The 12,623-nt window shown below is 42.2% G+C and overlaps 1 protein-coding gene across 1 annotated transcript in view; it reads right to left on the bottom strand.

Annotated features, from left to right (window-relative positions):
* The window catches only part of SORCS3 (sortilin related VPS10 domain containing receptor 3), a 415,691-nt gene that overhangs the window by 216,847 nt on the left and 186,221 nt on the right, over nucleotides 1-12,623 (bottom strand). The window lies entirely within an intron of this gene.

Genomic DNA, 12,623 nt, shown 5'->3' on the forward strand with positions numbered 1-12,623 from the left:
TCTGGGGAAAGTAATTCATTTCCAGCTAATTCATTCCAGCTAATTTGTGCATGGATTCAAAATATACTTGTGGAATGTTAGAGTTCTTTAAGTCTTCCCCCGCTTCCATCCCATCTGATAAAATGTCATGTTCTCATCTCCAGTTGTAGACTTCTGCAATACCACAAAAAAGAGAAACCATTAAAAGCTTCAAATAAACTAATCACTTTCTGTCTCTGGAAGCAATCCCTAGAATCTATCACAAGCATCCCTGCATCACAAAGACTATGCAGTATGTTTACGGCCTCAGGTAGTGCTATTGAAAGGTAACTTCTTTTTTGCACAGTCTTTTTGTCACTTAAACAGCCAAAAAAAAGGGGGGGGGAGAGACATCACCAATGAAAGAGGTCAAAAATGGACACAGATCTGAGAGGGGGAAAGGGAGAAAGAATGCTAATTTATATTTAGAAACAATTCCTGTAATTTAAACAAAAAGACAGTATATTTTAGAGACACAGCCCCCAGGGGCTGGGCTCCCCCACAATGTCCCCAAAGTACAGGGTTGAAGCACAGAGCTGAGTGTGGCATGCCTCCAGCACCCAGCTCCTCCTCTTCCTCCTCCTGCCATGGAGGGGAAGGAGGGTTGAAGCAGACTCCTGTCGGTGGCGGCACCAAGAAGAGGTGGAGAAGGAGCCACGGGCCATTGAGCCATTCAGCCACTGTGTTTGGTTCCGCCCCCAGCTCCTCCTGGTGTTCTGACGACGGGACATCGCAGCAGCATGTGCACGATGTTGTCCCCCAAATCTCCCTTGCAAGCCAGCACCTCTGGTATATTTTATCATAGTGGGGAAGACTGTGACCAGGTGACCTATATGCCTGCTGTGTCTAGGATCTATTGCTGCTGGGCAATATCAAGATCCCTGTTCTATCTTCTCGTGGTTATTCATCTTGAAACTGGACTTCTTAAAAAATAGGACGGTCCTCTACAAAGCAAGGCATATGGTCAGTCTAGCAATCCCTGATTACTAGCTGTCTTGGGAGCCGCAGCATCTTCTGCATAGTGTGAAGGCCTTAGTTAAAGCAACATGGGGCTTCTCTGCTTACATGTCTGGGCTTCATTATTTTGCCATAATGCTTTCCAAATTCCCCCTTAAAACTAATCTAAGTACATTGTCTTAAAAACTAGAAAGCTAGTTTATGATTATTGAATTTGTTCATATTCAACTAGCAACTTGATCTTGGCATATAGATGCATGCATAATAGGAAGAAAAATATTAAGGAAGAAGACTGTTTTCAAAGCAGACAAATAGGGAGAAGTAACTTGGAAATGGGGTTTGATGCCAGATATATGGAAAGAAATGCAAATTCTCAATAAGGGCAAATACCTATCATAGAAACAACTTCTTTAAAATGTGGTAGCCTAGTAAGGTTTATTAGTTACTACTAACTGACTGTATGTGACCCTCACCTTTTCAGTGTTCCTAAACTCAGATTACCAGAAACTAGATATACACTATAGCAAAATTTATGCCCGTCTGTTTTTTAAGTGGGAAGTTTCTTGTATGGCCCTGTAAAGCTAAATATTATGGCTGTACCAAATATTTACAGGTAAATGTTTTAGGCATGAAAATCGAGCTTTAATGGATACCAAATTGCCCCTGAGCCTTCCCCCTTCATCATCTATTTCATTGCTATTAAGCTGCTGTTTACTGCCAGCCAGATTAAACGCTGTTGGAGAAGCTTTTTAAAAAACAAACAAACATTAACCCTGCCAATCAAGGATTGTATAGCAAAATGATTTCACAATGCCATGCAACACAACATAGTCAATCAGAAGACTGAAGCTAAAGCTTTCCAATCAAGAAAATGGTGTATGCCAAAGACAAGGATCTCAGGAGATATCTAGGTAGGGTTTAGTGGAACACAAATGGGATTTCTCTCTACTTCCCTGCTCCCCATTTCTTTCTATGGCCTGCTGGCATTGCCCTGTAACACACAAGCACTAATTATGCCCACACAACATGTTTCTCCTTTCTTCAGTTAAAATCTACACATTTGACCAGGAGAATTCAACCTTGGAAAATGTATACAAATGGGCACACTACACATCACTGGCTTCAATCACATATACAGTGGTACCTCGGAAGTCGAATGGAATCAGTTCTGGAAGTCTGTTCGACTTCCAAAACATCTGGAAACCAAGGCGCAGCTTCCAATTGGCTACAGGAGTGGAAGCCGTGTCGGACGTTAGGGTTCCAAAGAACTTTCACAAACCGGAACAGTCACTTCCAGGTTTGCGGCGTTCGGGAGCCAAAACGTTCGACTTGCAAGGTGTTCGGGATCCAAGGTACGACTGTATACTGGGTTTTGTTCATAGACACTGATTTGAGCATTTCTGTCTTACTCCTCCAATGGAGAGAATGCAAGTTCTCAATATTTATCAATAATTGTGATGGCTGCCCACAGTACATCTTAGAGGGGTTTTCCAAAGTAGCAGACAGGATTGAGGAGGCTTCAATTCAATTCAAAGCCCAGGTAATATAGCTGTCCATTAGTGTGAGCCGAATAGTTAACTGTTTCACAGTAAATGTATTTTGCTGAGCCTAAGGAAAAGATTGGAAATAGAATGCAGGAGAAAAACAGTTCTATTATTCCTTCCCTTTGGCTCTAATTCAGCCTGTGCTGGAGTGCTGGTTTGCTCCCTTTGTTATAAATACATTATCTTCCACATCAGATTAATGCATCTCGATTTGGAGCACATGCCATTCAAAAGAGTGTCAGTGTGATAAGGATGAAAAGGGCCCAGAGAAACCTTCCATCTGCTAAATGGATTGAGGACTCCCCAGAGCTTGGTTCCCTCCCCGCCACTTGCTTGGGATGCAATACCAAGGCACTAAACATATTATAAATGACAAATGGACATGCCACTGGTGGGCAGCAGTTCGTCTCACTTGGCACAAGTGAGTGCCAAGTGCGCTCAGAAAACTGCAGCCTCATCACACTATTGCCCAGCTGGAACAATCAAACAAAACAAAACAAAAACTACAAGCAGTAATTTAGCTGTGACAGAGCAGAAGATTTTAAAAATGGCAAAGAGTAACATTGGATACAACCCTCAGACTCAAGAAAACCAGTGCTTCCCCCCAGGGGTATTCAAGGGTACGCAGTGCAGACACCATTTTTTTCTAAAAGAAAAGCAGTGGTTAAAAGTGTGGCACTTACTGTATCAACTTCATGGTGAGTACTGGCACATTTTTTCCTAGAAGAAAAGCACTGAAGAAGTTGTGTTTGCCCAGTTCTCATGGCCTGTTATCCATACTGATGCTCCTAGCTCTATGCTGTGGCAAACAATCAGAAGTATACCTTTAAGAGACCAGAGACCCTGTCCACAACACCTGGAATCCAGTCTACATTGCAGGTCTAGCATTCATCCTTTTCTATTGGATGAATGGGCAGGTGAGCACTGTGTGAAGATGATGCCAGTGCATGTAGACCGTGAGAACTAGATATGTTTCCTGAGTACCCTGATTGCCCAAATAATTCTATGGCACATTCAAGGGCCATTGAAATGAGCTACGTATTATGACTAATCTGTTTTACAAAGGAAAACTTCCAATTATTATCCTTTTTTTGGGGGGGGGAACCACTGTGTTGCTTCAGACATTGCCTATCAACTCCTGAATTAGAAGGAGAATCCATTATTAATACATGGATCTCTAAAGGTAAAAGGTAAAGGTAAAGGATCCCTGGACGGTTAAGTCCAATCAAAGGCAACTATGGAGTTGTGGCACTCATCTTGCTTTCAGGCCAAGGGAGCCAGCATTTATCCACAGACAGCTTTCCCAGTCACGTGGCCAGCATGACTAAACCGCTTCTGGCACAATGGAACACCATGACGGGAACCAGAGCACACGGAAACACCATTTACCTTCCCGCCGCAACCGTACCTATTTATCTACTTGCACTGGTGTGCTTTCGGACTGCTAGATTGGCAGGAGCTGGGACAGAGCAAAGAGAGCTCACCCTGTCATGGGGATTCGAACCACCAACCTTCTGATCAGCAAGCCCAAGAGGCTCAGTGGTTTAGACCATAGCACCACCCGCATCCCTACATGGATCTCTACCCCCAACTAGGTTGGTTCACACAAGAACTTCTGGTTAGCCCTCTTACCCCCACTCTGGGGAAAGCCCAGAGATTACACTTCCTATGTTAATGGGCACATCAACACCACACATTTAAAGAACATCCGACATATGGCTCCTCCCCCCCCCCACAAAGGAACCTGGATAGTGTAACAGTTTAAGGGTCCTGGGAACCTTTACTCATTTACTGCTTATTACGCCGCCTCACCCTCCTCCACCATCAGAACCAGAAGCGCTCCTCAAAGCTGCTGGGCTCTAAGCAGCTAAAATACACAAAACAGGGCAGGTTGGGAGGAGGGCAATTTCCAAATGCCACACAATGAGTCTTGTGGCACAGAAGCTGAGAGCCAAAGCTTTGCCCACTAGACTACATTGGCTCTCAGAAGCCTTCTAATATCTGTCTGCCCCTACCTGGAAAATAATGGCAGGCACGGTTGCTATTAGCTGGCTGATTATTCATGGTCTGCAGAAAGTCAGTTTATGATAGACACCTCTCCTTCTGAAACTTGTAAAAAGATCCCTGAGTCTCAATCTATCTTGTAGTTTAGATCAAGCTACAATAACTCATATGAAGTAGAGTTAAACCAGATGCCGCCTTGCTTGGCTTCTCATGCAAATCATCAGTCAGCAGTATGTCCGTGAAATGAAAAACGTGCCTCAGAATATGCTTTCCTGATTAGAGCTCCTTAACAGGGAAATCTCAGAGTAACAGGCTCTCAGAATCCCTGTTATAAATGGGAATTATAATTGTGCAGGAGACCTCGAGCCGCGTAGCAGTTTCCATGCATCAGGAAGCTTCCAGAGCAGCTCAGAGCTGTAATGTCTTGGCAATAATTAAGCACAGATTCTCTGGAGTCAAAAATCAAAGGGTTCTGCCACTTAATCCTTAAATACAAAAAGCCAAAAGCCTGCAACAGTTACACAGGCACAGGCTTGTATTTCAGGCAATGTGAGCCCAGAATTGTCGTACACAGATGTTGGCATGTTTATTTCTTCAGGTGGAGGAAATTTCTGGAGACAGGTGGTTCCTATAGAGGTGGAAAGTTTAAGGAATGTGTGCATTTTCTGCAAAGAAAAAAAGGTTTCCAGTTACGATATTCCCTTGGGGTCCCTTTCAGCTCTACAATTCTATGATTCTATCAGTTGCACTCATATCAATAGGATTTCCTTATGTACAACTGTCACAGGATTGGGAATAGCAGAGTCCATGGCATTGTTATTGAGCCTGTTCTGTCTCAATAGCTATTGTGAACACGTACAAGGAAGGCTGTTGGGGTGGAACAGTCCAGGGGGCTCTGCTGAAACAGAAGCTTTGCTACAAATTTCCTCCTTCCCCAATATAACTTGTTTAATACATTTCACGTGCTGGCATTATTGTGCTAAGTGACTTCCCTTTCTACATCACTAGCTACTGGCTATTGACATGGGAGCAGGAGACACTGAGTGCAATGGCATCAGGAACATTAAGCAAACAGGGGAAAGTGAAACTTGACCATAGTCTGCCATATTCCACAGCTGATCCATGTTTCCTCTTGGATAAGGGCATATATATATTGATGCAGAAAGCTGCCACCAAGAGCCTCACCTTAACTCATGATAGGACCAACCCTAGGGACCACATTACATCACTTCAGATAACTGTTACTAGGCAAAACTGTGCAAGTCCCTTCCAATCAAATGTTCCTCTGTTTTATAACTTGATGGAGGTGACGCATTTTAATAGAAAAAGGCAAAAGCCTGTGACAATAAGCAAAGAGTCATACAGAATTGCTGTTCAGATTTTTGTTAAACAGTAATTACATTTTTAGGATGTAGACTGGTTATTTCACCAAGAGAAGCTAAAACCATATTCAGTGAGGAAAACCAATGATTCACCATATCTAGTCTATTGTTCCTGACAGTAGTAGCTATTATAAGGGACACGCAACACTTAAACAGTGAGTCATGCTAGCCTTCCTCTAAAGGCAGACTTGTAAGGATAAAGGAGAGGAATCCAGATAATTAAGGTAGTGGGGTGGAGACGACCACTTTCTTTTGTAAAAATTAAGAGCTCGGATCATTGTGCTTTATGATCTCATTGGGCTTTGCTTTTGACCAGTGTCCATGACACTTATGTAACTGGCATTCCAATGGCTGCATGGTTGTTATTTCGCAGCTGATCAGAGACATTTGGGAAACCTGATAGGTAATTCCCAATGTCGTCCTGCAGGACAGCTGAGAAGCAATTATCCTTCTGTCTGGTAAATCAATTAGGGAAGGAGAGATGTAGCACTTTTCTCTTGTTCTTGCTAACTATTACTTCTTTACTCCTACTTTGAGAACCAAGGAGCAAAGCGTGTCAGCCACAAAACTGCAGCAATGAGGAGCACGGGGGGGGGGCATAGCTGCCAAGTTCTCCCTTTTCTCACGAGGAAGCCTATTCAGCATAAGGGAAAATTCCTTAAAAAAAGGGATAACTTGGCAGCTATGGGGGGGGGGGGCTTTCACACCCAGAGGGAATCCAGGAAGATTCAAGCCTGATGACCAACTAATACATAACATTAAGAAATAAACAACATAGTTCCTTCAGTTCAAAGATCTATGAGATAAGCACCGGGTTAGGCATGAGCTATTGTCTGAAAAACTCTGATACCTGCACCCACAGAACTGAGGCTAAGCGTGGTCAGCATCAGTTATTCTTTGGAGGAGGCAGAGAAGAAGGTAGACCTGGATTTGATTTCTACAAATTCTAGCAGGTGGCTAGAACTGTCAAACCTGACAGTACCACCAATCCAGTCAAGCAGCACACAGGGTTCTGCATGGGGTGTCATTCATGCTAGAGGTGGCAATTTGGCTATGAAAATTGCTTTTGCAAATGGTCCTCACTAGATTGGAGGCATTGTTCTTTTTAATATATAATGAAGAGTGGATTTCCTTGAACTGCACAGTGCCCAAATTATAGCATTACTTTACTTTCATCAAAACACACATTGTGCTGATCTGGTCAGCGGCGGAGCAAGCCGCTTGGGCACCTGGGGTGGCACACGTGCCCTGTGCCCAGGGGTGGGGCCAGCCGGGGCAGGGCACTCCATGGGGCCTCCAAGGAGTCTGCCTGCCTCCTCCCACTCAGCTGCCCCACAGCTGGGGGGGGAGGCAGTGGGCCCAAGCCACCACATCACTCCCAGGAGAGACGCGTGGCTCAGGCACGCTGCAGGCTCCGCAGTGAGTGCCGCCCGCCATTTTGTCACCCCCCTCAGGGGTGACATCTGGGGTGACCTGCCCCCACTGCACCCCTTTCCTCCACCCCAATTGCTTCAGCATTGGGGCAGCAGGGGGACTATAGTCTCTTCTCTCCTCAACCCCTCAGCAGGAGAACAATGGCTGTGAAGAGGACAAGAAATATGTAAAAGAGTGGAAGCTATGTGGAGTGGATGAGTTTAATTTTTTTTTAAAAAAAAAATGTCACTCTTCCCAAAATGGTAACTTTTGCATGAGATCTGAATCTTGTGAAAATTCATTATCACATGTCTTTAAATCAACTATCAGATATTATTTCTTGCCTATAACTCAAAATCAGTGGGAAGCACCATATCTCGATCTCCAATGACTTTCCTCTATGTCAGCCTTAACCTGGCGCCCTCCAGCTGTTGCTGGACTACAACTCCCAAATGCTGATTGGGGGCTGATGGGAGTTGTAGTCCAGCAACCGCAGGAGGGCACCAAGTTGGTGAAAGCTTCTCTGGGTGATGCTAGTCACAATCCTATTATCCTTTCTGTCAACATCACAAATGCTCACAATCCGCTCTCTTTACTATTTTTTTTAAAGTAAATATGTATTTACAATCCATCTGATATACATGTACATTTGCATAAGACAATTAGCCGAGTGTAAAAACAAACACAAAATCTCTGTTACATAATCAGAAAGGCCATACAGATAACAATGTTCCCACTAATGCATATGGGTCTGCATTATCTTGAACCTCATTCCAATAAATGAAAACACTCCACTGCCTCCAGAAAAGGATTATCGGACTGTCTGCCTCCTCTAACTCTTACCATATTTAGTAACTCAGCCATGCAAACAATATTCCATATCTTAATGAACCATTCTTCCAAAGTTGGTGTTCTCATTTTCTTCCACTTGCAGCAAATAATTATTTCGGCAGCAATTAGTAAATGTTGAACTAATTACCTATCCACTGCTAATAGTATATCTTTGTTGTAACCAAATAAGGTAATTAAAGGGCCCATCAGCATTCTATATCCAGTTATTATCTCAATTACACTCATTATATTGACGCAAAATGTCCTAATCTTTGGACAAACCCTTAAAAATGTAATGTTTCCCCAACATTAGTTGCCTTGCATCTTCAATATGAGTTACCAGCTCTACCATAAATGGGACTGAGACTTAACAAGGTTAAATACCAACAGGACAAGGTTACAGGTAGGTAGCCGTGTTGGTCTGGATCGAAGTAAAATAAAAAAATTCCTTCAGTAGCACCTTAAAGACCAACTAAGTTTTTATTTTGGTATGAGCTTTCGTGTGCGTGCACACTTCTTCAGATACTTCTTCTAGTCTTGTTGGTATTTAACCTTGTTATGTCTCAGTCCCATCTGTAGTTCCTCACAGATACAATTTGCAGTACCCTTAGCAAACTGCAGTTCCTGTGATTCTTTGGGAGAAGTCATGTGCTTTAAAGGGTGTTGGATGTGTTTTAAGTATATGGTGGCCACCTGCCCCTTAAACACATTGCTGGGGGAACATTTTTTAATAATAATACTAAAAAAGCCAAATGGGCAGTATTAGATTATTGCAATATTTATTTATTTATTTATTTTAAAAAACCGCTTGTAAGATGTTCCTCAGTTTCAGACTATGGACTGCCCATTCTGAGAGATGCTTTAATACTTCTCACTATACTGAGCTCCTCAGTGGATGAAGATGCCAAAATTAATTAGCCTAATGAGCAAATGAATACAATTATGGCCATCTTATATGAAAATTAAATTGAACAGATGTCTGTAGTAAAACTCAGGAGGAAAAAAATAACTCAGAGGGGAGAGGTGGAAGTGATGGCTTCAATTCTTAAACCACTTATTCTTACAATCTCTTTCCAGTTCTTTTGGACAATGAATTCCATGGAATAGCTGGGATTGTGTATGAAAGCCAAAGTTTAAAACTCAACCATTAGAGAAATCCAATTACAAGATAAGGTGAAGTGGGATGAGGACTCACTGACATGCTCGGTTTGGACTGACCAATTCAAAATGTTGTTTTTGACCTATAAAGCCTTAAACAGCTCAGGACCACATTATGACAAAGACCATCTCTCCCCATATGAACTGACCCAGACCCTGCAATCATCATCTGATATATATCTGCATCACCTAAATATATCTGCTCATCCCTGAATTTTATTCAAGGAATGTTGAAGAATGGTTACACCACTTCCTGCTGCTTCCTAATATTAAAGGTAAAGGTAAAGGTACCCCTGACAGACGACTCTGGGGTTGCACGCTCATCACACTCTATAGGCCAAGGGAGCCGACGTTTGTCCACAGACAGCTTCCGGGTCATGTGGCCAGCATGACTAAGCTGCTTTTGGTGAACCAGAGCAGTGCATGGGAACGCTGTTTACCTTCCCGCCGGAGCGGTACTTATTTATCTACTTGCACTTTGACATGCTTTCGGACTGCTACCGGTAGGTTGGCAGGAGCTGGGACCGAGCAACGGGAGCTCACCCCGTTGCAGGGATTCAAACCGCTGACCTTCCAATTGTCAAGCCCTAGGCTCAGTGGTTTAGACCACAGCGTCACCCGTGTCCCTTCCCTCCTAATATCAAGGAGGACTTATCCCATATTTTTCTCTTCTTGTCCTTTTCATTGAAAATCCCTTATTATTCAAAGCAATATTAACCAATATCAGCAGCAGAATTATCCAGTGGAATGTTAAAAATGCAAAATTAGTTGCTACAAACATCATGAGACATGATCAAACAGTAATTTAGGTAGCACTGAGCCAACAGTTAAGGAATTCTGACGTAAGTCCACATGGACACTGGAAGACTGAGCGACAATGAATGTCGCTTCTTAAAATAAATTGGAAGGCAGATAGGAAAATGACGTGTGAATTGCTATTATTTCTGCACTGAAGAGGTGTTAATACCTGGAATTTCCCCCTTAACATCTCTTAACATTTGTGTACAATTTATGAGGCTAATAAATCAGGTAACTTAAATAATTGGCTAGATTTGAGGCATATGTCTTGTGTTGGGAGATTTTATTAATGAGGAATTACCAATGCTCCCTGGCTCATTAAGCAGCCATATTGTGAACTCCATTTCCCAAGGTTCCTCAGCTGGAATGGTCAGTTCTGAGTACACCCAGAAGAATTATAGAGACTCCATACCTTGAGACTGAGGCAACCATCGATGCTAAAGCCCCAAAGGGGATGGACTAGGAATCTGTTCTAAATAGATTTATATTAATAAATATTAATTATTTGCATTGTTGTACATGTCTATTTATCTGCTGGTTACTTTAGGAAACCTGAAGTCTATATGTGCATGATATTAAAATAATAATAATAATACCCCACCCATCTGGCTGGGTTTCCCCAGCCACTCGGGTGGCTTCCAACCGAATATTAAAAACACAATACAGCATTAAACATTAAAAACTTCCCTAAACAGGGCTGCCTTCAGATGTCTTTTAAAAGTAAGATAGTTGCTCATTTCCTTGACATCTGATGGGAGGGCATTCCACAGGGCAGGCGGCACCACCGAGAAGGCCCTCTGTCTGGTTCCCTGTAACCTCACTTCTCACAGTGAGGGAACCGCCAGAAGGCCTCAGCGCTGGATCTCAGTGTCCAGCCTGAACGATGGGGGTGGAGACGCTCCTTCAGGTATACAGGACCAAGGCCGTTTAGGGCTTTAAAGGTCAGCACCAACACTTTGAATTGTGCATTGAATATAATACATGAGGATTCTTAGAAATTTTAGCAGCGTTAGTAAAAAAATGAGTAGCTTTATGCTGAGGTCAAGCATAAATAAAATTAGGGTGGTGGAACAGTGTTGATAAGCTTCATATGGATTATTATTATTTTTAGAAAAATCTATCCCTACCATAGTATGACCAGATGCAAAAGAAGACAACAGTTAATAAAATTGTGTGTGTGTGTGAAATTATGCATGGCACATGAATAGTAGATAAAGAAAACTTTTACTTTTTTTCTCATAACACTAAAACTTGTGGACATCCAGTTATGCTGAATGCTAGGAGAACAGACAAAAGAAATTACTTCTTTATACTGTTTTCTTGTGTTCTTAGATTTGAGAATTTCAATGGGTGCATAAGAAATATATATACCTGCTCAACAGAACTATCAAAGGTGCAGGAGTACTGTCATCTTTTCCATCCCCAACCACTACCCTTCTATCACTTGACAGAGTAAGTTTACAAAATCGTGAAGTATTAGCAGCGAGGAATGTGATCAGGAATCAATGGGTGCTGCTTTAGGGAAAGACATTACAACAATCTTAATCTTGGGGTGCCTGGGTTTGTGGATTCTGAGAAAGCACGCTGAAAGCATGTGGACACAAAAGATATCCTAGTCTATCATATGAAACAGAAGCTGATGTGATTTGATTTCAGAACATTGAGCAGGTCATGATGACTGATGAGTATTCAGACAGAGAAATTTAAAAAGAAAAGATTCCCCGTAGATGTGACAGTACAAAACTGTAGCTATGGTGATGCGCCTGCTTTAAGATACCTGGCAGAAAAAATAAACATCAGTCCTGAACCTGGTGACCTGACAACAGATGGAAAAAATAATAGTAAAAATACTAACGGCAAAATACACATTCAGATTGATATATAGCAGGTGACCAAAATGGCACTTTGAAAAAGATCAAATGTAATAGTCCCAAAGATTTCCCCTTACACAGCTCTGATGCTGCCATTTAGTTATCTACTATGGCAATCTGTCTCTGACAACACACAAGAGATAAAGGCATCTGTTCCCTTCCCACAAAGTGAATCAACATGATGATTACTTTAGTTTAAAAAAATTATAACAAATGACCCTGGATTCTCTCTTGAAAAGTCTGCAGGAGCATAGAGAACATAACACGGGGAAACAGTGACATCACTCTGGTTGCTACGCATTCCAAGCAAATGCTTAGCATTTTCTATTTGCCTCATACTCTTTGCATATCCTTATTAGTGACTTTGAACTCTTGGCTTTTTGTATATTGTTCAAACCCCAGCTGTGAACACTAAAATTTGCTAAACTTAAGTGGTAGCAAATAGAACCAAAGGCTGAAAGGAAGCAACAGAAGTCAAGTTCAGCTCATGTACTTCTGGTACTCCATGAAGCCTCTAATCTTTTGTGCAAACCAGAAGCTAGAAAACAATTGCAGCCTTGGGTTGTATCCAACTAAGACATGCTCAAAGTAGACCCCTTGACATTAATGAACATAAATGTGATGTCCATTTATTTCAAAGGGCCTAA

The sequence above is a fragment of the Zootoca vivipara genome, chromosome 5 (assembly GCF_965207765.1).
Source record: "Zootoca vivipara chromosome 5, rZooViv2.hap1.1, whole genome shotgun sequence".
In the NCBI taxonomy this organism is placed as follows: domain Eukaryota; kingdom Metazoa; phylum Chordata; class Lepidosauria; order Squamata; family Lacertidae; genus Zootoca; species Zootoca vivipara.